The following is a 22,329-nucleotide window of genomic DNA, read 5'->3' on the forward strand; positions in this document are numbered from 1 at the left end:
CCACCAGGGCCAGGGGCAACAAGGGGCTGGTGAGTTTTCCTGAGACCGAGTGGCAGGTCCGTGGTGGGGCTGCTGGAGACCCCTGACCTGTGCCCTTCTCTTTCCCTCCTCCCCACCTGTGTCCGAGTCAGGCCCAGGAGCCAGTGGGAGGGTGTGGGGGGCACAGCGTGGGGGTCCTTCCGGCTCGGACGACGGCCCTGAGGTTCACGTTGGAATAGCAGCTCTCCCGAGGCCAAGCCCTTCCTACCGCGTCAGCCTTCCCGGGTTGTCACGTTGGGTGACGTGATGGCACAGAAAGGAATGTACCACCTGTGACTCCTGCTCTCCAAACAGCCCTACACGGGAACCGTCGAATAAACCAGACGCCTTCCCGGGGAGCAGCTCGGCCCGTCGTCCCAGCCCTCGGCCCCGCCGGGCGCCCCGCTCCGTGTCGTGGCTGCACGTGCTGCCCGGGAGCTGCGTCCTCCAGGCTGGGCAGCCCCTCCCCGTCAGGTGGGCAACTCCATGAACAGGGCTCAGCGCCACCAGGTGACCCTCCAAGCCCACAGAGGTTCTCCTGAGCCCCGACCTCCAGCTCTTTAGGGCAGGTGTCCTCGCCTCGCACTGCTGACATTTGGGGCTGGGGTCTGCTGTGGGTCTGTTCTGGGCACTGGGGGGGGGGTTCAGCAGCCCCCTCCTCCACCCAGCAGAGGCGAAAGCCACGCCCACCCGGTTTTGACAACAAAATAGGTCTCCAGACACTCTAAAATGCCCCCTGGGGGGCAAAACCACCCAGTCGAAAACTGCCGCTTTAAGCAACAGTTACCAACCGGCTGCTGTCTAATTTGAAATGCTGACGGTGTGGGCATAAATCAGGGGATTGAAATGCTGAATAAATGATGCTATTTGGTAAAATTGTGAGTAGTCGAAATCTGTAATTATATTTTTATCATTAACACATAGGAAAACCCCACCCAGTAAGTGCTCAGATCCCACAAAGAAGCCTAAGAAAACGTTTTTAATTATTAATCCCACTTATCTACCCAGGGCTCAGTCCTTGCAATGAATTGCAGTCTCATCAGTAAATTTTCAGAGCTACAGAACATTTTTAGACAAGGCCTCTTCTTGCTAATGTTGTTTCTAAAACATCATCCCAGAAGTTGAATCTTTCTTGCACCTATTTTTCAAAAAAGCAACTTGCTCTTTTCATTTTTTGGCGAAAGTTTGACACTCCCCAAATCCTTTATAAAATTACATTGAATATCTCAGACTAGAAATACAGCATTTAAACTCCTCTGATGAATCAAGCAGGAGCACACAGGGAAGTTTTATTTCTACCTGTCCAGCAAGAAAACCCAGTCTGTGAAAGTTGGTTTCCGGATTCTTCTTTGCAGAGATGTTTTATAGGAAAAAATAAAAGGTGGTCAAATGATCAGGGGCTTGATTAAAGAAAAGAAAAGCCAATCTTCCTAAGGATACTTGGTCCTGGCTTGGGTGGCTCTCGCTTCTCGGGAGAGCTGCTGGGAGATGTGCTTGAGTATTTTGTCAGAGGATCAGAAGGAACATTCTGTCAGCAGGAGGCCTGGGCTGGGAACTGCTTTCTCAACAGCCTGTGTGTGTTTTCATATTTGTTTTATGGGCGGGAGTGGATTGATTTGTCTTCTTGTAAGCAGCAGCGGGAATGGTAGCAATTAAAGTGAAATCTCACCACTAAGGACCACATTCCGGGGAATTTCACATTCCAAAAGGAAAACACTGACCTTTGGTTTACTTGACTCCATCCCATAAACTGCGGGTGGGACCCTTTCCAGCTGCAGCAGGACACGCACTTTGGGGGGCTCTGGATGCAGGCTGTGCAGCCCTGTCCATTGGGGGCTGCGTTTTCTAGGGTAGCTGGGAAGGAAAGGGGGACTCCTCCTCCATCCCCCCTCTACCCCCCACTCACCTCCACTCCCTCCACGGCTGCCTCCGCCCCGGCTGTCCCATCCCGCGTCCCCGTCCCCCAGCAGTCTGCATGCTTGGACCCAGCGGCTGCGGCTATGCTTACTCCAAGGTGGCCAGGAGGAAGACAATGTCGTGGGAGAAGGCAACTCAGACGCGGCGGCTTGACCCTTTTAAGTGGCCACGTGAAAATCCGTGTCAAGATCCTGGATCTGAGCCACTCCATTTGCAAAGGCGTATTTGTGGGCCAAGGGGTTCTTAGGATGCTAAGCTCTTGGAAGAGCTTGCAGCAGAGCTTTCTAGTTAAACATGAAAATTACTTGAAGACGAAAACATTATCACGACCGGCTGTGTGAGCAGAGATGGGTTCTCGGAAGCAGCGGCAAAAAGCATCACAAGAGTTTCCTTTCCTTGGCGGGCTCGGCGGCCCCCGTGGAAGGCGCTTTTTCTTTATAAGCCCTTATTACTATTTGTTGTTTTTTTAATTAAGTGCAGCTATTGTTTACTAACTTTTATTTTTTTCCAAATATGAGGGGAAAAGAGACAGAGCGAGGGGTCCCCGTCTGCAGTGGCGTGAAGGTTATTTGTGGCAAAGAAAGAGGTCATTTTAGTGTCCACTGCTGCTTGGAGTCTCTTACGGACACACAGCAGCTTACTTCCGTTCTCTGAAGCGTGTTAGCAGGTGTGGTGTACGACAAACGAATCCGGAGCATTCCTCCGACGGGAAGTCCGATTTGGACGTTGGTATGGCAGAAGGGACGGCGCTGCCAGCAAGGCCACGTGGTGGACAGTGTCCACACGTCAGGGCAGAGAACGTGCAGCTCCACATTCAGTTGTAAAAATATATTTAAAGCACATAGTAAATAAGATGATTTATCAAAAATCCTGTATGGAGAAAAGTTGAATGAAATGGACAATGTTTTTTAAAGCTCCCAGCCTTTGGAAGTAGCAGCGTTCACCCAAGCGCTTCTGAATGAAAGAGGCAGCAGGAGGTCCGCAGCAGCTCACAAGTGCGGACGGAGCCTTTCGGTTCTCCCCAGAGATGAAGAAGATGATTACGCCAATGGCCGCTGAAGAGACGTCTATAAATCAGGAGATTCCCGGGAGGGTCCAACGGAACTGGCATCTGGTGGAGCATTACACATTGTTTGCACTGTGATTTTTGGCACTTCTCTAGGAAAAAACTCAAGTATCTGTTGCTGCTACAACCCCCACCCAGGGGTTTCCAGGAGAACATTCTTATATTTGCACTTTAACCCCAGTCTCCATCCACAATAGGTTCACTGCATGATTCAGCCCCATGTTTCATCCCCAAGCTTTCCTTCTAGTGACATACACGACCCAAACTTCCCCTTTCAACCACAGTCACACACGTGATTCAGTGCTGTTAATTACACTCACAATAATGTGCTACCATCACCCGATCCATTTCCAAACACTCACCCTCAACCTAATTAGAAATTCTGCATATATTAAGCAACCGCTCCCCATTCTCGAGCCTCTTTCGATCTCCAGGTCACCTGTTCTAGATTTCAACTCTGAGTTTGCTTATTGTAATTAGTTCATATTAGTGAGATCATGCACAATTTGTCCTTTTGTGTCTGACTTACTTCACTCAACATAATGTCCTCAGGGTTCATCCATGTTGCAGGTGCCAGGACTTCATTCCTTCTTACAGGTGAACAATATTCCATTGTGTGTATATACTGCAGTTTATCTATTCATTGGTTGATGGCCCCTTGGGGTGCTTCCACCTTTTGGCAATTGTGAATAATGCCACTATGAACCTGGGTGTGCAAATATCTGTTCTAGTCCCTGACTTCAGTTCTTCTGGGTACACACCTGGTAGTGAGATTGCTGGGTCATGTGGCAACTCTACACTTAGCTTCCTGAGGAACCACCAAACTCTCTTCCACGCGGCTGCACCATTCTACATCCCCAGCAGCAATGAATGGGCGTTCCTACTTCTCCACATCCTCTCCAGCACTTTCAGTTGTTCTGTTTTTTTAACAGCGGCCATTCAGGTAGGTGTGAAATACCTCTTTGTGGTTCTGATTTACATTTCCCTAATAGCTAATGATGTTGAGCATCTCTTCATGTGTTTTTTTTAGTCATCTGTATATCCTCTTTAGAAAAATGTCTATTCAAGTCTTTTGTCCATGTTCTTGTTGGGTTGTTTGTCTTTTTACTGTTGAGTCGTAGGATTTCTTTTATAGATTCTGGATATTAAACCCTTTTTGGCCATGTGGTTTCCAAATATTTTCTCCCATTGAGTAGGCTGCCTTTTCACCTTCTTGACAAAGTTCTTTGAAGCACAAAAAGTATCCAGTTTTGGGGGAGGTCCCATTTATCTATTTTTCCTTTTGTTGCTTGTGCTCTGGGTGTAAAGTCTACGAACCCACTGCCTGCAACAAGCTCTTGAAGACAGTAAACCGGGAAGGGGATAGTCCTGGGTTGAACGTGACTTCCCCGAAAGCTCTGCCTGGGTTCGGGGCCTCAGCCTGGGCTGTGCTCTTTTGGAAATCAGGTCTTTGGAGATGTGATGAGTTAGGATGGGGCCAAACTGGAGGAGGGTGGCTCTGATCCCACGCACCTGGGGTCCTTATAGGAGGGGACAGTGGGAAATAGACAGAGAGAGGAGGCTGTGAGGAGCCCTCTGGAAGCCAGGAGAGGGGTAGAGAATGTTCCCGGGAGCCCCCGGGGGGATCGGGGCCCAGCCGACACCTCACCGCCGGATTTCTGGCCCCCAGAACCATGGGACAGGAAGTTTCTGGGTTTTTTTTAAGTCACCCAATTTGTGGTCCTTTGTTCTGGCAGCCCCAGAGAACTAAACCGCTGGTCAAGAAAAGACAGACTTCCAGGATAAAAGTGTATTAGGAGAAAGTTCTGTGGGGGAGAAGAATGGAGATGTGAACTCCGGAGGAAAGAAAGAAGAAGTAAAAGTTCCATATGTTTGTTTATGTGTTTTTTAAGTGGATGATGGTGCATATTGAATCGCTGAAGAATTAGGACGTATTTAAGAGGGCAATTGCATAGCTATTTTTTTTCTTTGCAAAGTCAAGCTTTAAAATGTTATCTTTTTATGATAGAAATGTGCTATACCGATACACAATATAATATTTGTATATATGAAATCTCCCCATATTTGTTTAATTTGAGCCATTCAATCTAAACCAAGGTATAGGTGTATAATGCAAATTTAAATGCTTGGTGATTTTTCCCACACAGTGTAAAATAACCCTTCACTGACAGTGGGATCTGCAAAATTTTGACGTTACAGCTTTGCTCACCTCCGGGCAAGGGCAGCTCAGCAAATTTCCCATTTGTAATGGGGCCCAGGGGTTGGAAGTTACTGTTAAGCACATGTACAAATAGTTGTCAAAAGCCATGTTATTATAATAGGTTTATCGCCCCTGAGCATGGCATAGCTTCTTGTTGTAATACTGAACTGACAGGGCACAGGAATAAGTCTCGGGTGCCGCCTCTCGGGGAAAGCCACGTTCTTGGTCTTTGAAGTTTCCCTCTCGACCCGAGTTTTCGAAACTCTTCTACGTTCTCCTGGGAAAGGAGGATCCACGGAAAGGACCAGATTCATCTTTGAAAATTATCTCAGTTATTAGGTACTGAGCACTAACCTCTGTTTCTAATCGCTGAATTCTCAATACTTTCAAGGGCACAGCTATGTTTTTAAATACTGATTTTTCTAATACAACAGAAAGTATATCCTTTGCAACCACTTAAACTTATGATGAAGAATTTTAGTTATTAACTTAAAACCTGCTGGGGAGAATGGAGTTTCTCAAAATTCATTTGGGGTATGTGAACTGTCAAATAAAAAAAAAAAAAAAAACAGCAATTGCAGCGTGGCCCAGGAGACACATCCTTTTACAGGATTCTTGCAAAGGAGGAAGGGGCGACCGCTCTGGAGGGAGGGGACGGTGGCAAAGGCCAGACAGCTTGAACTCAGGTCCACGAGCCTCTCGGGGCGGGCAGCGGGGTTGTGGGGGTGGGATGAGGGGGTGATGGGATGAGAGGTCGATCTGAGTGTATTTTACTCTGAGCAGCCTATTGGGTGGGGTGGGGGCCTTTATAGAACCAAAGCGTCCGGGACCCAGCCCAGGCTGTGGATGGGCACGGTGGCCGGTGGCCTTGCTGCCCGAGGCCTGGGAAGGGGTGGCCGGGACGGCCTGGGGGACGGGCGAGCAATGGCGCATTCTCTGACACCGAGGGGCAGCCGCTCCATGTTGACGGTCACCCAGCTTCCGGGTCCCGTGAGCATCAGTGACCAGGCCCCACATCCTTGCCCCCCGGGATGTGGTCGCAGTCACAGAATCTCAGTGATGTGACCTGGTGCTCATTTGTGCTCAGCCAGGTCCATGGCATCTACTGCACACAGTCATCAGGGGTCCTGGCACCCTCCCCCTGGCCCCGCAGAGACCCCCGTCCAGCCAGGATCAGGCCTGGAGAGGCACCTGTCGTTCCGTCCATAAACCATTGGTCTGTCCTCTGACGTGGGGCCTTGCCTGATTGCAGGCAGCTGGGAAAGGCAGGTCAGCTGTGTTCCAGGGAGAAAGCAACAGACAGGCAGCAAGGACGTGTCTCCGTGTCTTGTCTCGCCACGCAGAAGCTCCCGTCCAGCAAGCTGGGGTGCCACATCGCCCCCAGAACACCCTCCAAATACCAGGGTATTTTTACCAGTAACTTGAGTTTGAATTCTGGGCTCCTTCTGGCTTTTACCAACCCTGGCATGGCAACCCTGGGTGCTCTACCCACCATCATTTCCCAAAGTCCCAAATCACAGACGTTTCTTAGTGTGTGACCTGTGGGTGCCCATGGGTGGGGTGGGCTGGAGGGTCCCACCTGTGTCATTGGGTTGGACACAGGTGCCCAAAGAGGGGAGACCATGCTCTCCCTGGATGCACCTGGCTCACACCTGCCCCGACCCAGCCCCACTTTGCCCCAGGGCCCCCATGGGCAAGTGTGTGCTCAGCACTGAGCATGCCCAGCATGTCACCAGCCATCAAGGGGGACCCAGGGGTGGGAGGGGGGCTCTACACCCCACACCCAGCTGTGTGGCCACCTGGGCTGGTAGGGAGAGAAAGGAGAACGGCCGAGAGTGCAAGGATGCACACTCGTGTGCAGGCACAGGACAGCCCCCCAGGGACGGCTGCAAGAGGAGCGTGGCCTGGGTGTGCAGCCACAGGACCACCTGGGGCCCACAGAGCAAGCCACCCCCTGCCCTGGACGGGGGCCATGGCAAAGTGGTGGGAGGATAGGAGGCAGTGCCACGGCTCCGTGACCAGCGGGCCAGCGAGGGAGGCAGGAGGACGCTGAAGACACCCGAGAGTGGAGGGCCTCTGCAAACGAGGCCAAAGCCAGAGTTCACGCAGCTCACCTGTTCTGCAAATCTTTCTTGAGCAGGCTGGGGGCTGAGGATACAGCAATGGATGATGCAGAAGCAGCAGACAATGCAGACAAGGTAACTTTTGAATTGTCAGATCTCCACCCATGAGTGTGTTTTTATTACTTTTAGCCTAGATTCATCAAGTGGTTTCAGAGTCTGGGCCCATAAGAGTGTTTACTTGCAAATCCAAAGTTTCAACAAATGGCCTTAATTAAACAATTCTCTCTAGCCTGGCTCGCAGTCTTTGCCAGAAGCTTACGGCAAAGCAAAACAGAAACACAGAAACAATCTCCAACAAGAAAGCATTGTTAACTCTTCTTGTTTAAAAAGCCCATGGCGATGACTAGTATTAAACAAAAAACAAAAGTTCAGGCTGAGAACACTGGAAAGTTACCTAAGTTTATTGCTCGTAACTTGATCCACCAGCTGAACTTGTTTTCAAACAATAAAATAATATCTGGTGAATGAATATTCCAAATTTGTTGAAGTAAGAATAATCTTCGGTGATGAAGACAGCACTACTGGGAATAACAATGCGTGTGAAACTTCAATGGCCTCTCTTCCCTTCCCGCCCCTCCCTAAAATGCTTATTGGGTCGCTGCCATGGAAACCTTGTCCCAAACACTGTTTGCTTCCAAAGCGAGCTCTGTCCTGGCAGCTCCGACCCGGGCTTAGGCCCGCGGGGAGGGACGTCAGGCCCAGCCCCAGCCCCGGCACTTGCTCGAGAGGTGGCATCCAGCCCGGCCTGGGCAGCAGGCCCTGCTCCGGGGCTCCTGGAACTCGGGAGAAGAGAGCCCAGGCCTCCCACACAAACATGGAGGAAAGGGCCGCTTTTCTAGCAAAATAGAAATCACCGAAAGAAATCCTAGAAGAACTGGAACGTTTGAATAGTCCAGCTTCCATAGAATAAATGAGAAAGGTGATTGAAGATCTTTGGAAAATGTGCAGCTCAACTGAATTTTGCTTCACTTTTAAACAGATAATTGCAATCTTGTTTAAACTTTTCTAAGTCACAGAAAAAGAAGGAATTCTCTTACTGATTTTTGAAGCTGGCATAACTTTCATAAAGATAGCATGTAAGAATAATAATGCTATTTCACTTATAGATACAGGAATTCCAGAAAAAATATCTAGAAAAAGATGCTACTAAGGTGTCAAATTCATATACTATTCTGGTTTGCTAAAGCTGCCAGAATGCAAAAATACCAGCAATGGATTGGCTTTTACAATGGGGGTTTATTCGTTCACAAAGTTACAGTTCTCAGGCCATGAAAATGTTGCAGTTAAGGCATCAGCAGGACGATACCTTTTCTGAAGAAAGGCTGATGGTATCTGGGTTTGTCTGTCACGTGGGAAGGCACAGGGCCGGAGTCTGCTGGGCCTCTCTCGGGGTTAGCTTCTTGTTTCTGTTGCTTTCTCCAAAATGTCTCTGGGCTTTTGTCTTAGCTCCTCTCTCTCAGCTCGTGTGCATCCTTGCTTCTTTCTCCCAGGGTATTTCTCTCTAAGCATCTGGGGGTCCTCTCTCAGCTTCTCCGGGGCAAACTCTGGGCTTCATCTCTTAGCTCAGCGTCTCCAAACATCCTTCTGTCTGCATCTCCAGGCACCTGGGTCTGCATGGGCTCTCTGCTCTCTTAAGGACGCCAGTAAACTAATCAAGACCCACCCTGAATGGGCAGGGTCCACACCTCCATGGAAATAATCAAACCAAGATTTCCCACCCTCCACTGGGTGGGTCACATCTCCATGGAAACAACCTAATCAAAAGATCCCACCCATAGTAGGTCTGCACCTACAGATTGCATTAAAGAACATGGCCTTTCCCAGCGTACATAACAGGTTCAAACCAGCACATACACTAAGACCAAGTAGGGTTTACTTTTGGAAAGCAAGGATAGCCCGATAGCAGAAAATCCATCCACAATAAAAAGAAAAATCAGTGAAAGAAGAAGACTGCAGAGAACCCAGCCTAAGGGCTCGGAGCGGAGCAGCCCCTCGTCTGCCTGCTTCCCAGAGGATGGGGGCACCCAGAGTGGGTGCTGGGCTGAGCCAGGGCTGCACGGAAGTGGGGTGATGTCAGCACAGGGCCTTCGGCAGAGGGTCAGTCCAAGGCCTGCGTCTCCGCTGTCCCTTCCCAGTGCTGGGGCCTGGCAGGTGGGGACCCCTGTGAGAGTCTCGTGAGGTGTCGGATGAGTTCTGCCTCCCTCCGGACCGAGAGAGTTCACAGTGTCACCGGGGGGACAAACGTGGGGAGAGGGCACACTCGGCCAGGACACTTTGGCTGCAGGATATAGACACCCAACTCAAAGTTGCAGACACAGAGGAGGAACCTTCTGGAAAGGGGCTGCTGGCGTCCCCGGCCCAGGCTGGGAGATGCTGGATCCCAGGACCCCACCCCCAGGCGCCGGCCTCGGGCCTCCTCTTTTCTCCCCTCCAGGCTCACAGTGGGGGACGCTTGGCCGCCCACAGTCCCAGAACTCTCACCCTTCAGTCCAGGCGTCAGGGAAGAAGGCCTTAGCCGCAGAGGCAAACCGCCGAGGAAGGGGTCTGATGGGCCTTCCTGGGCCTGGTGCCCGGGTCAGAGGTCAGAGGTCAGGAACGGGGTGGGCAGGTCAGAGAATACCGCCACCCCCACCCCCTCCTCTGTTGGCTCCCGACCAGTGGCAGGAACGGTCCTGTCAGCAGGCTAAGACCACATCCGCCCCCGTCATCGTGGGGCCTGAAAGCAGAGGGCAGGGTTTACGGCTGTACTCAGCAGCCACAGGGATAATGAAAACAAGCAAACTAGCTCACGCTCAGTAAAGGCCGTGTGCTCTGCCCTCTTCTAAGACTTGCACATGTTTACACTGACGCTAGACCTCACTCCTGATGGAAGGGCCCTATTCCTTCCGCTCTCTTCCCAGCGAGGCGGCCAAGGCAGGGAAAGGCTAAGCAGCCAGCCAAGGTCAAACACGGCACCCAGGTGACCCAGCTCCGGGCTGGCATCCCTAATCCCTCTCCTCCTTCCCCCGGGACAGGTGTGGGCAGCGCCGTGTGTCCAAGGAGGCATCCGGTGCCATCGGGGGGCAAGGAGGGCTCAGGAAGGACCCTGGAAGTTGCGGGGCAGACCCAGAGCCGGGCTTACCAAACTGCCCAGGACAGGGGGTGCTCAGAGGCCCCGGGGGTTGCCCCACTCCCTTGTTTTCAAACCACGCGGGTCTCTGCCACTCAAGAGACCCCGGCTGGTGAGGAGTCACCCTCCAGCCGACACCCCGAAGCTCAGCGGGGGGCGTTTGGGAACAGGAGGCCGTGAAGGCAGCTCTTTAATGCGGGATGGGGCCTGGGAATCTCGGGGCAGGGGCCAAGCAGCCCAGGCAGCACCTGCCAAGCAGCAGCCAGGAGCCCCCCTCAGACCCCCAGGACCATGGAGCCTGTGCCAGCCCTGGCGCCTGTGGGGGTCGTGTCGCTGCAGCCCCGGATCTGGAGCTGGGGGTAGGGTGCTGCGTCTGAGGCCACCCCTGCTGAGTCTTCACATCCCAAGTGCCTCGGACAAGTGCCCTTTCCAGAGGCAAACTGGGGCCAGCACAGTGGGCACTTTAGGGAGCCCCGAAAGCAACGAGAGCCAAGCCTGGCTCCATCGGGACCCCTGCTTGGGAAAACCCTTTCTCCAAAAGCCCCCAAGGTAGGAGTACCCTGCATGGGCAGGTGGGACAGAGCTTCCCAACACCCAAAGCAGACAGTTGACGGAGAACCCCAGATTGGAGGGGGGCTGTGGAGGGAGCCTCCCCTGGGGGCCCCCCGGAAGGTGTTGGGATGGGCCATGTCAAAGGAGGAGGCAGCAGAGCAGCTGCCAGGGAAGGAGAATTGAGCCCCAGGCCCCACACAGACATGGAGCGTGTGAGCCCCCGGATATGGGGGGGTTGTGATGAGTGGGCATGGAGCAGGGGGGAGCCCTCGGCATCCTTGGGCCACCTCGGGGTGCTGGCAGCAGGGGCTGGGGGTGGGGGCTGAGGAGGAAGCCCGGGCTCAGGGCAGGGGTCTCCCCCACGCACCCAGGGTCTCCCCCGACCGGCTGAGTGGGCACTGACTCTGGGGCCTGGGGCAGGAAGGACGGGCCGGGGCTGCCCGGGAGGCTCAGGGGACACGTCCCCCCAAAGGGGAGTGTGGAGGAGGGTGCCGGCCCAGGGGCTTCAGTCCACGGGAGAGAAAACCACGAGGAGCTGAAGTTCCCCACGGAATGCCCCAGGCCCGCTCCCAGCCACCCCCCTGGGCAGCTGCACAGCCGCCAGGCAAACCCGGCCCGGCCCAGCGGAACCGGCCACAGAGAAATGGAAAGTGGGGCGGCTCAGACGGGCCCACTCTCCCTGCCTGGGGAAGCCCCAGCCTGGAAAAAACTCCGGGTATTCAAGGAGCAGAAAAAAAGAACAAGAAAACCAGCTTGGACCTATGAAAGGACTCTTTTGGAAAACACAGACTCAGGAAACAGAGCCAATTTGGGGGGTGGGGAATTCTGGAGGAACTAATGGTGAAGTCGGCTATTTTCACTCGAAAAAACTCAAGAAATGATGAAATAGGTGAAGTAAGAGCTGAGCGATGAGATAAGATGGACTAAATGTAACTGCAAGAAGAGGGACGCAGGCGAAGTCAGGGGGAACGAATGCTGTGGAGCGAATGTGCGGTGAGGACTTGGGGCGGGGTGCAGGGGTGAAAAGAACAGTCTCCGCGCCAGGGACTCAGTGCAGGAACGCGGCACCCACCCCGGAGCTGCTCTCCCAGGAGTACTGGAAAAGCGTAAGGTAAAGATGAGCGAGGTGACAGACATGGGGCAGAAGACCAGAGATTCCACAGAGGAAGGGGGCTCCAGGTGAGGAAATGGAGCAAACGGCACCGAGACGGAGACCCAAGACATAACAGAAGAAACTTTGCTGAGCTGAAGACGGATCCGAATCTATTTAATAAAAGGGCTCGCTGGCTCCCAAGCAAAATTCACGAATGATGATCTGGCAAAAATCTTCAGCTCTGAGTAAAAAATGTCTGACGCGCACTCTGGGAGAAACTCGGGGTGGCCCAGCAGATGGAGGGACGGTGGCGGGTTCCACCGTTGCAAACCCCAACTTCCGTGGAAAGGCCTCTGCGTGGGTGCAGGCCCGGAAAGCCGTGCTCACCTGCATGGGGGCTCAGAAACTGCACCTGGAGCACTCCCTTCCTGAAAACCCAACTCAAAAAATTAACGCAGGCGAACAAGAGGCGACCCATAATAAAGAGCCCCCTGCCAGGAAAGGCAGCGCAGGGCACGAATGACGGGGAGTGGAGACAACTAAAGCTAGAGTTAGCCCTAAGACAACGTAAAAATGACAAAAGAGCTGTTGCCACAGTGAAACGATGGGCCTTTGGGGTCGCTTTGGAGAAGACAAAGATGTGCATGGTGTGAGAACCTGCCTGGCGTGGCGTCCATCGTGCAGCCCCCCGCAGCCCCCGCCCTCCCACCAGGCTTGTATCTGGCAGAAGGGGCCCTGGACACCCCCTGCCCCGAGACCTGCCCCCTTCACTCAGCCACCTCCTCCCCACGGGGCCCTCCCCGGCTTCCTGGCCATCGAGCTTCTCGGAACATTCGGTCCACTAAAAACCACTTCCCTGGCCGAGCCTTGAAAAATGAAGCTTCTAAGAAATAATAAGAATGGGAAAAATAACCATCAACTCCCCCCATCCCTAAACGGTGAACCACCTGGTCTTTCCTCACACAATGCGGTTATTTCAACCATTTATGTGCCTTTACTCAGTACATTTCAGATATTGAGCTTCCTTCGGATAACACGGTCAAGCAGCAGGAAGGGACACTAAAGGTGTTAACTTCACCCCCAAAATTGGTACATTTTCTTTCAGCCCACTTTCCTTAATATTGAAGCATTTACAGTGAACTGTGGGCACTGGGCCCTCTCGCCCCTAAATACTTCCACGGGCATCTTGAAAAAACATAAACCTCTCCTCCAAAACCCAAATAATGTAACTGCACTTAACAAAATCAAGATTAATCCCTCTCTTCCGTCCATTCCCCAGTTCATGCTCAGAATTTCCATCCTGCCCAGGAATCGCTTCCACAGCCGGTCTCTCCAAAAGGGGGTCCGATGAAGGACGTGCGTCCTGCTCATCACATTTCCCAGGACCCTCCCCGTGGGGGGATGGAGAGGGCACGGCGCTGTCCCCACACGGACGGGTCTAGGAGACGGGCCGGGGTCCTGGCCGGGGGCCCTCCTCCCGGCTGCCTGCGCGCCTGCTCCCCTCGGCCGCCTGGGGGCTGCTCTGAAGCCTTGTGTGAAGGTGCGAAGCTGTGTGTGCCCCAGGAAACGCCACGTTCTTGAATTTAATCCGTTCCCGTGGGTGTGGACACACTGTAAGGAGGCTCTTTTGGTGAGCAGGGCCTTAAGTCGAGAGGCACCCCATCTCATCCAGGGTGAGTCTCAATCCTCTTACCGGCGTCCTTTATATGAGGATAAAAGACAGAGAGAAGATGCAGGAGATACCCGACAGAAGCTCAGAGAGGAGGCCACGGAGGCCAGACGCTGGAAGCAGCGGATCCTGGTGGACACGGCCGTGTGCCTTCACGTGTCGGAGGTGTCCCGGATGCTGGCAGCCGGGCTTCGGGGAGAAAGGGATGCCTAGATTTGGACATTTTCATGACCTGAGAACTGTAAGGTGCTAAGTTAATAAATCCCCATTGTAACGCCAGCCCGTTTCTGGTATGTTGCCTTTCATCAGTTTTAGCAAACGGGAACACCCTGCTAGACTCGAGTTAGACTCGAGGTAGAATGAGCACCACGTTACCAGACGTGGCATTTGGTCATCACCTGTGATGGGGCCGAGAAAACAGCAGGATCAAGATTCCACAGCGATGTAAAATCAGTCTGCTAACACCTGGCTGGAGACTAAAGCCCAGGGAGAGTGGAACGCCTCCTTTTCCAGGGAAAACTGCTGTGCGATTAAATAGCCAGCCATCGAATCCACCACAGAGTGTCAGTAAGCCTTGTAAATGTCATGTTTCTCAGCCTCTGTTGAAAAAAGCCAGTTTGGGTTTCACCCCACAGCAGATCAGTAGGAAACTTCAGTAACTTTACCCGAACGTTCCCAAGTGAGTAGCGCAGCCCCCACCCCGCGGCCGGGGGCTCAGAGCACATCCCCTTTCCCAGCCGCCTTCCCAGGGCTCACCTCCAGGCGCCGGCCACCTGGCCTGGGGGTTTCCACCGCGCTCCTGGGGGTTTCCAGACCTCAAGCCTCTGTTTTGATACTTTGATGTGTTCTTGTCCAGCCCCCGCAGCCGGCTCACCAGGCGGGTCAGGGACGGCTCCGCAGCCACTCGGCCCCACGTGGCATGAGGGACAGGCCGGCCCTCGCTGCAAGAGACACCCAGAGGCCAGTGCTGGGCCCCCGACATCGTGCCAGCAGCACGGCCAGGCAGACACACAGGAACGCTGGCCCGTGTCCTCCTCATCCTCATCGTCATCGCCCAAACACAGATTTCTACCTGCCAGCCCTGGAGCCAGGTCACCCAGCCCCGGGCCCAGCTGAGCCGGGCCTCAGTTTCCTCAGCTGTGAACCAGGGCAGGGCCAGGCCACCCCGCATGGTAAGAGCTACTGGGGTGTATTAGCCGATGGACAACTGGGCCTCTTACAGGTGCCCCCTAAAGGGAGCCCCACATCCACACCCAGAGGTGACCCATCTGTGTGCGGCAAACAAGGAAACCAAGGCTCCAAGTCGGGATCAACCCACGTGCCTTAACTGTTCCAAAAAAGGCTGCTTCCTTTCCCATCAGGACAGATGCTGACCAAGCAGCGAGCAGAGGATTTAACGCCTGCTGCCAGGCCCTGAGGGTCTTCCGATCACTAATGCTGTTGCTGAAGGCCCAACTCTGCTCCAATGTGGCCATCTGCTCCTCTCCGACTTCAAGACTGCTCCCCTCAATTGTTTGTTCCCAAAATCCCATCCTGGGTCATGGAGCCACATCTGGCTTGTGTTCAGGCCCCAAATCCCCGAGAGGAGGCAGCCGCCGCCCCGAGGCCAGCACAGCTGGTCCTTGTCCACCCAGACTGTAGGGGGTGGGGGTGGGGGGCAGAGAGGTGCACCAGACCGCGCCTCGCAGGGACCCCCAGAAACCAAACTAGCCTCCTGGGGGGAGTGCACTGATTTTTAGCACTTGTCCGTCCCTGTGGGGTAAATTCTCCCACGAGGCTGATTTCAAGCTGCCGATGTGATGTCCTAACCACGGAGCTGGGGAGGGTCACACAGTTAGGCTCTTGCAAGCTGTGCAATCCGGACCCCGCGGCCCACCACAGGGCCCCACCGACCCAGAGCTGGGGTGTGGGCACTGGGACGTGGGAGCTCCTGGAGGAGGAGCGAGGGACAGATTCCAAGTAGGAACCTGGCGCTGTGGTCTCGGAGCCACAGACCCAGGGCGGCCCGGCTCGTCTCACCCGGCTCTGAGCATCCCAAAGAGGGCCCTGCCAAGAGGGGATGGCCGAGGTTCGGAGCCAGGGGACCCAGGGGGACGCCTTAGCCCTGCCCTACACATATCAGTGCAAACTGCGACCCTTCACTAGCCTTTCTTTGCCTCAGTTTCCTGATCTGTAAATGGCAATAATAATACTTCCTCTGAGCAAATAAATAAATTGCACCACATTTATACAAACACTATGCAATCAATTGCAAAGATCGCACAGCTATTCTCTCACTTAGATCTTCGTGACATATTTTTAAGTGAGAGGTAGACGCTACAATTTCCCAAAAATGGGGAGCAGGCCACCGGGGGCTGATGCTGCAGAAGTAACCCGGCAAGCCTGGGGTCACTCTTGGCTCCGGGAGTGGGGTGGGGGGACTGGGGGGGGCATTGCTGGCTCTGGTTCTCAGAAGTGGGGATCCTGATGTGGGGAGAGCCCCAGGTGGCCTCGGCTGGGGAAACGGTGCAGAGCCCTGGGGGCTCCCAGGGGTGGGAGTGATGGGGACCCCCAGGAGACCCCCCCCTCACCGCCAGCCACACACCCCACCTCCCTCAAGCGAACACCGATCCGGAACCAGTTCCTGGAGCAGGGCCCATGTTGGACAAGGACAGGAAGGAGTCTCCTGGGCTTGGAGCACAGACGGGGGGCAGCCGAGGAGCCCCCACCACGGTGAGCCCAGAACCGGGCAGAGGGGCTGGCCCCGGGGGAACTGAGTGAAGGCCAGGGAAGAGGACTTCCCGTGGGAATGACTGCTGTCCTGAGAGAGAGTCCAAACAGCCACTGGTGCAGTGAACCGGAGGACAGCCTGCTCAAAGCCCCGGGAAATTAAAAGTGGGATAATCCCAAGAGATGGAGCGAAGAGCAGAGTGGGCTCGGCTTGCGGCAGGCTGCGTTTCCCAAAAATGGCCGCAAAGCATTTCTGACTCCATGTTGTCTTTCCGAACCTTGCCATGCAGTCGCGTCTACTGCGTCGGGGGGCGGCCGGTTGCTGAACCCTCGGCTCTCGGCGTTGCTCGGAGGGTACCGGCGGCGGGGGCTCTTTCCCGGAGGCGAGGGCGAGGCGGGGGACTGGGCCCTAGTCCCCGGCGGAGGCGTGCAAGGAGGGCGGCGAGAAGGAGCAGGCGGGACGCTTTTCTTTGAGGGTGAAGAAGCCGAGAGCGTTTATTAGGGGAGAGTACACGTTTATATAGGGCGGTTTAGAGGGCGGGGTAGCTGTAGGGGTTAAAGGCTTGGATTGGTTCTGAGAGGGCGCGGAGGTCGTTTGAAAAGGGCGGGAGTTGCTCTGGTAACGGGCAGTGGGCGGGCAAGGTAAAGGGGGCGGTTTTCTCCGGCAAGCTTCTCCTGACAGTTGTACTTTGGGGTGAGGAAATGGGGCCTGCATCCGGCTCCACTTTCTCAGGCCCGGGGTGCTGTGGAGGGCGCTACCGCCTGTGCCCACCACCCTCCCCAGGGGCGCATCCGGTCCCCTGGCCCAGGCCCGCCAAGTTGAAGCACGTAATCAGTATCCCGCATTGCCAGGCCCATTGGGAGGTGGGGTCCAAGCCCCTTGTGTCCCCGTGTCGGCCTCGGGGAGCCAGGCTGTGGTAAGACAGGCAGCTGAGCTCCCCGGCTCTCGTGGCGCTTGGTGTTGGGACCTGGCTGCCACGCCATGAGGCAGCCATGTGGGGAGCCCCGGTGTGGGGGTCCCTCCTTAGGCCCGGCTGAGGTCCTATGACAGCTGCACCCACCGCCCGGCGTGGACATGGGCAGGCGATGCCAGCCCTGCCCTCTGGTTCTCGCCCCGTGGCACGGAGACCAGCTGAGCCAAACTGTAGAACCACGAACTAGATAGTAGCTGTCACTGCTTAGAGCCTTTACTTTTGGAGCACTTAGTCACACAGCCATAGGTGGCCAGACACGGCTAAAATGCAAATTTGCACAGACGGAAGTTCAGCTGCAGGTTCTCCCAGGATGCAGCGACCGTGTGCAACGCAGAGAAGCGGGACCCTGGCCGAGCAGCACATCCAGCAGGGGTGGCCGTTCCTAATCGGGCCCCGGGTGGCCGTCCCCATCGCGCTGGCCAGCCTGGGCCCCGCTCACGGCCGCGTCTCGCTGCAAGGGCGCCTGGTGCAGTTTTGAAGGAGGCTTCTGCAGCCCCGAAGCAATGCCGATTTCCCGTGCTGGTCCCAGGGAGGGAGGACGGGTGGCCCAGTGGCATCTCCTACGTGTGCAGGAGACAACGAGACAGCGCCTGAGAGGAAGGTGGGGGTGTGGGGGGGGGAGGCTGGATGGGTCAGCTCCACCCCTCAGGCATCCAGTGGAAGGGACGGATGGACGGACAGTGGGAATGTGCATCCTTCATCCATTCTCAGACACAGGAGTTTCCCTCTTTCGGCCGCGATGGACACCGGCGCACACGTTTGTCTGAACACCTGTGTTCAGTTCTTCACCTGGGAGTGGAATTGCTGGGGCTGCACCCATATTCTGGAGGCCAAAGTGCCTTCCGCAGCGGCTGCACCTTTTGCACTCCCACCGCCGAGTGAGGACACGGGTGTGGTTGAAGCAGCTGGCCAGTGGAATCAGGTAATAGAAAACGGAAATTGAACTGAACGGAGAGCAGTGAGGGAGGGTGGTGGCCGGGGCCTCGGGGTTTCTGGGGCCTCAGGGTGCTCAGCCCCTTACCCTGACCCCCAAGCTCCAGCCCCAGGAGGAAAAGGTCTCCGGCCTCCATGGCCTGCCTCGCCCAGGGCGGGTCCAGAAAGCTCCGCCCCGGCCATCAGGGCCCTGGATGTCCACCTCGCGATGCTGGGAGGCTGGGAGGTGGGGGTGACGTGGCCAGATGGCCGAGGCCCCGGGATGGCTGATGGAGGCTGAGCTTAGTTCTGCCCCCCGAGCTGCCTGTAGCTCCTGGGGTGCAGGGAGGCTCTGAGCTCTCGGGCCTGGAGAAAGCTGCCAGCCCCCGGCCAGGGACAGCGAGGCCCAAGCACCCCTGCCAGACAGCCCTCCGCCGCCGGCCACGGGGTCACCTCCTCCAAGAAAGCCGCCGCCGTGTTTGCTTTCCCTGTGCCCTGGGGAACTCCACAGCCAGGCTCGTGGCTCCAGGGTCTGTGTCTGGAGAACTTACTGGGATTCCACCCACCGCAAGCCCCGGGCACAGGGGGAAGTGCGGGTGACCTTCTGCAGAACCAAAGGTCCCGGGCCTCGGGGATCACCTGCAGGGTCGGACCTCTGGGTGGGAAAAACGGAGGACAGGGAAGGATGTCTGCTCCTGCCCTTGACCTTGGACCAACAGGGCCCACGGTCATCTCCCCGGGCCCCCCTGGGTCCCCCGGCCATCCTGGCGTCCCGCAGTGCTGAGATTTCTCCAGGGGTTTACCGTGGCCTGTCTTTGGGTGAAGGGAGCATGGATGGGGGTCCTGGCACCACCTCGGGCGGGCGCTGCTGGTTCAAGCCAAGGGACCCAGGGGAAGATGGCAGTCCCCAAACCTTCCCCAGCAACTGTCACCCCAGTCACTTGTGACCCGCTGAGCCCCGGGCAATGTCCAGATAAAGAGGCATCCCTGGAGGGGAGACTCGAGGGGCTGCCTGTCTCGAAGCCAGGTGCACCCTCAGCCCGCACGGTCGGGGCGCCAGGGCGGCCTTCCCAGAACCGGATGGAGGATGGGGGTGGGATGGGGTTTCGGTTCCCCTTTGACTGTGTCAGAAAGACTTGTCCTAGAATCTTCTTTCTGCCCATCCAAATAATTGGAAATGCTCTTAACCAACACCCACCCCTCCTTGCCCCCTTCGAGGCCATCTCCCTCAGCTTCCTTATTTTAGAAAGCTCTGTTTCTGCGGGAAGGCTAAGCGAATGTCGAGTCACCCACGGGGCTTGGGCTGGGACCAGACGGACGTGGTTTAATGCCAGCGCCACGTGGTTTAACACCAATGCCACAGGGACCGTGGACCCAGGATGGGCTTTGCCGTCACACTGAGCCCCTGTCCTGCTTCGGAAAATGTGGGGGAGGAGCTCGGGCTTCTTGGGCCCCAAGGAGGACTCAGGGGGAGCACCTGACCCCCCAGTGAGTGCCCAGGACACCTCACCTGTGGATGCCGCACCTGCGAGGGGGGCGGCCTCCCCAGTAGGGCTGCTCCAGGGGTGCCGGGGATGTGATTCCAGCTCACACAGAGCCGCCCACAGCGGGTGCCGAGGGGCTCACTGCCGCTGGGGCTGCGTCCCGAACACAGAGGTGGGTGGCCTTCCACACGCCTTCCAGCTGAGGTGAGATGAACGACATCCCCTCCGATTATAAGATAAGACGTGCACATCGTAGGGTATTCGGAAAGTACAGAGAAATACAAGAAGCACATAAAAACCACCTGGTCTTCAAAAGCAACGTAATCAATTAAAACAAGGTCAATAACAATAAATGACATAAAAATGTGCAAATATATCCCAAGAAGTAACAAAAGCAGGAATGCTGTCAAATGAAAGAACAGGAGTCGGCACTTGCTTTCTGACCCCGGGGCCTGCTACACACGGCACACGAGGGGCCGGGCTCGACCCTGCCAGGGACAGCGAGGGGCCGGGCGGTCCCTGACCGGAACAGCACAGGCTGGGGGGCCCAATGAGGGAGGACAGTGACCTGTGTGGGGGTCCAGGGGTGGCCCCTGGCCCAGGTCCCAGCCCTCAGCTCCCTCCCCCTCCCCCACCACTTCCCAGAGCCCAGGATGGGGTCCTGCCCCCTCCGTGTGGGGTCCTGGGGCCAAGGAAGGCTCACCCGTCCCCCGTGGCATGGCCGCCTCCTCCTTGTGCTCCCCCAGCCAGGCCAGCCCCTGCACCCCTTCACCCCCACTCTCTTCTAGGGTGGTCCTCCCTGGAAACCCTATGCCGTGCCCCCACTTCAGAAGCCGCCCCCCACTCCCCCCAGCATCTCTACAGCCTGTCTCCTTCGGCCCCTCCGTCCCTCAAACTGTAACCCCAGGGGGGCAGAGATGGTGCCCCCCACGCTCCCTCCCAGCCAGCAGACTCCCAGAGGGGTCTCCAGGGAGCCCGTCCCCCCTCTGCTTTTCTGCCCCACAAGTGAGTCAGAGGAACCATCCGGCCACTGCTAAATGCACACAGTGTCGGTGTGGGCTCGGTGGAATAAAAAAGGTTAATTTCAATCTATCTTATCAGAGGTTTATTTTTCTAGAATTTATGTCACATATGAACTTTAATGACTTTTATTATTTAAGTATAAAAAAGATGAATGCCAATTTTATTTATCAAGGGACATACATTGTTTATTTTACTTATCTAAGATGAATTATTTCTGGCAACGTTTTGAAGAACATTATCATGTGTTTGGTTTGGCAGCTACATTATACTGGAAGGTCAGTGACCATTTAGCTCCCGTCCCGGCAGCAAAACGAGCAGAAGCCACTCTTGGGGACTGATGCTCGGAACCCTCGCGCTGCAGCCCTGGGTCACCAGGCTGGGATTTGGGGGTTCCTCTCCCGGATGAAAGGGTGGCGCCTCGGGCTGCTCCCCACTCCTCCCGGGGTCACTGTTCTCCACCCCAGGCCCTGGGCTCCAGCACAAGCCAGACGGTGAGAGAGAAGGGGGTGAGGACAGGGTGCGCGGGACAGTGGGCGCCCCCAGAGGGGTCAGGGGACAGTGGGGTGCCTGAGGCAGCGACTGGGGAGGGAATCGGAGTGAACTCTCCAGGCAGCAGGGGCAGCAGGGGCTGCGAGGCCCAGGGCGGTGGCCGAGGACAGACAGGTCAGGTCACGGCGGGGCCGGGTGTGGCCGAGGGACCCCGCGCTGGGGAGGGGGTGAGCCGGGGCCTGACTCAGGGTCTCGGAGCCTCCACCCCCTCTGCCTGGAGACGGGCTCTTCTTACCCATTGTGGGTCCCTTTCACAGCCAGCACTCTGCTCACCCAGACACCCCACTTCACAAGGGCACCCGGACGCCTCACCCCACCTGCCAGGGTTTCCCAGAGGAGGATCTCGGGGGCAGGAGTCTGACCGGGAAAGCCCCAGGCCCCAGGCTTGGCCTCACTCACTCTACCACATTCCAGCTTCCCCCGAGGTGGGCCAGGCCTGGGGGGCCGTGGGGTCAGGGCTGAGCCATGGACCTCAGAGGTCAGGGCGAGGGGAGCATCCTGGCTGAGGCAGGGGGTGTGTCCAGATGGGCAGGTCCAGCAGGGCCGGGAGAGAGGCCAGGAGGAGGGAGGACAGTGGCGAGGCTGGTGGGGAGGACAATGGGGAGGATGGTGGGGAGGACAGTAGGGAGGCCGGTGGGGAGGACGGTGGGGAGGATGGTGTGGAGGACAGTGAGAGACGGTGGGGAGGCCAGTGGGGAGGACAACGGGGAGGATGGTGGGGAGGACGGTGGGGAAGATGGTGTGGAGGACAGTGAGAGGATGGTGGGGAGGCCAGTGGGGAGGATGGTGGGGAGGCCAGTGGGGAGGATGGTGTGGAGGACAGTGAGAGGATGGTGGGGAGGATGGTGGGGAGGCCAGTGGGGAGGATGGTGTGGAGGACAGTGAGAGGATGGTGGGGAGGATGGTGGGGAGGACAACGGGGAAGATGGTG

The sequence above is a fragment of the Choloepus didactylus genome, chromosome 1, assembly GCF_015220235.1.
Source record: "Choloepus didactylus isolate mChoDid1 chromosome 1, mChoDid1.pri, whole genome shotgun sequence".
NCBI classification, from domain to species: domain Eukaryota; kingdom Metazoa; phylum Chordata; class Mammalia; order Pilosa; family Megalonychidae; genus Choloepus; species Choloepus didactylus.